We start from the raw sequence: 2,249 nt of genomic DNA on the forward strand, positions 1-2,249 counted from the left end.
ATTAAACTAGCACTAATTCAAATGGTGCAACAATCTCAATATAGAGATAATGCCATCGAAAATCCAAATTCTCATTTGTCTACATTTTTAGAAATTTGTGATACAATTAAACTTAATGGTTTTAATGATGATGCAATTCAGCTTAGATTGTTCCCAATTTTGTTATGAGACAAAGCCAAGGTTTGGAAACCATCACATTCTCCTAATACCTTCATCACTTGCGCCGATTTATCAAAAGCTTTCCTAAATAAGTTCTTTTCGCCTGACAAGACTGCTAAATTTCGCATGGATATAACTAGTTTTTGTCAACAGGAAAGAAAGATATTGTATGAGGCTTGGGAGCGCTATCAGGAGTTACAATGAAGATGCCATCACCATGGTTTACCGATTGACTCATAGTTCAAACATTCTACAAACTCATATAGATGTAGCAGCTAGTGGAGCTTTGATGGGTAAGTCAGCCGAGGAAGCTCAACAACTAATTGAGGAGATGGCTGCAAATAAATACTGATTGACCAATGAGTGAGGTAATACAAGAAGACCCGCAGGTATGTTTGCAATTGATAGTTTGACTTCTTTGAATGCTAAGATCGATAATGTAGTCAAAATGCTTAATAGGCAAGTAGGGTCAAGTTCGGCTTCTAATTTAAATTTAGTTGTTATGTGTTGTACTCTATGTGGAGGTGATCATGATGAATCTATTTGTACTAGTATTGAATAGATACAATATTTCAACAATTACAATCGTTAACAACCCATATTTTAATACCTATGAAATCATCCTAACTTTGGATGGAAGGAGCAAGGAAATCAATAAAGACCGACAAATCCACCAGGTTTCCAATCAAAACAATCACCTTGGGAGACTAAACCTTCTTGGGAATTAGTAATTGAGAAACTAGCTAATGCGGCAAATGATAGAATGGACCAACTTACAAATATGTATAGGAATGTTGAAGTCCAAATTGGGCAAATAGCTAATGCTATAAATAATAGGAGTCAAGGGGAACTACCTAGTAAAACTAAGGTTAATCCAAGAGAGCATGTTAAGGCTATTACCCTACGTAGTGGTAAGCAATTGAGTGAACCTCAGGTGGTTAAGGAAGAAAAAGAAAAAGAAAGTGAGAAAAAAGAAGAAGAGATGAGTGAGGAAGTAGTAAAAAGTGAAGGGAATAAAAATAAAGGAAAAGAAATTGTGAGTGAACCTTTATATTCCGAAACTATTTCTATTCCTCCACTAGTGCTGTTTCTGGATAGATTGAAACAATCAAGGATTGATAAAGAATTTGAAAAGTTTGTGAAGATTTTTAAACACTTGCATATTAATATTCCCTTTGTTGATATAATTTTCCAGATTCCTTCGTATGCATAGTTTTTAAAAGAAATAATGACCAAGAAGAGAAAGTTGGAGGACCATAAGACAATTACATTAACTGAGGAGTGCAGTGCTATTATCCAGAATAAATTGTCACCTAAATTGAAGGATCTAGGAAGCTTCTCCATATCTTGCACCATTGGTAAGTTCGAATTTTATAAAACTTTATGTGATTTGGGTGATACCGTCTCTTTAATCCATTTGACAGTGGCAAGGAAATTAGGGTTGAGTGAGTTGAAGCGCTTTAATATATCATTGCAGTTAGCCGATCATTCTATTAGGTATTCGATGGGCATTATAGAAAATGTACTTATCAAAGTACAAAAATTAATCATCCCAATTGATTTTGTTGTATTAGACATGGAGAAGGATTTATTTTGGGTAGACCATTTTTGGCAACAACAGGTACAATCGTTGATGTTAAGTGAGGTAAACTAAAATTTTAAGTTGGTGAAGAGGACGCTGAATTTGACTTGAATCGAATGGAAAAATATCCCTCTTGCACCGATCATGTTTATTCCATTGGCATTATTGAAAAGTTAACCAAGGAGATGAGTCGAGTAAACCTTGACTATGATTCTCTTGAGCTTTGTTTAAATGGTGTAGGTATGCAAGAGGAAGAGGTGAAAGAGATGGCCAAGTACCTAGATGTTCAAGTACCTTACAAGAGACGCAATTCATATGAGAGCGTAGGAGTTAGCAAGGGACTTCCATCACTATCGAAGGAACAAGCGCCAAAGCTGGAACTCAAGTTGCTTCCAAAACACGTTAAGTATACCTTCCTTGGAGAGAACAAAACATTGCCCATAATTGTGAACTCAGAGTTGGATGTGGAACAACTTGAGAAGTTTTTTAGAGTTTTGAGAAAACATTT

At 35.4% G+C, this 2,249-nt stretch overlaps 1 non-coding gene across 1 annotated transcript; it reads right to left on the bottom strand.

Annotated features, from left to right (window-relative positions):
• Positions 1-276: 276 nt before the first annotated feature.
• On the bottom strand, positions 277-383 carry LOC113688723 (small nucleolar RNA R71). Its single transcript, XR_003448085.1, has one exon. It is a non-coding gene; the product is annotated as a small nucleolar RNA R71 (small nucleolar RNA).
• Positions 384-2,249: the final 1,866 nt, after the last annotated feature.

This window comes from Coffea arabica, chromosome 5e, assembly GCF_036785885.1.
Source record: "Coffea arabica cultivar ET-39 chromosome 5e, Coffea Arabica ET-39 HiFi, whole genome shotgun sequence".
Classification (NCBI taxonomy): domain Eukaryota; kingdom Viridiplantae; phylum Streptophyta; class Magnoliopsida; order Gentianales; family Rubiaceae; genus Coffea; species Coffea arabica.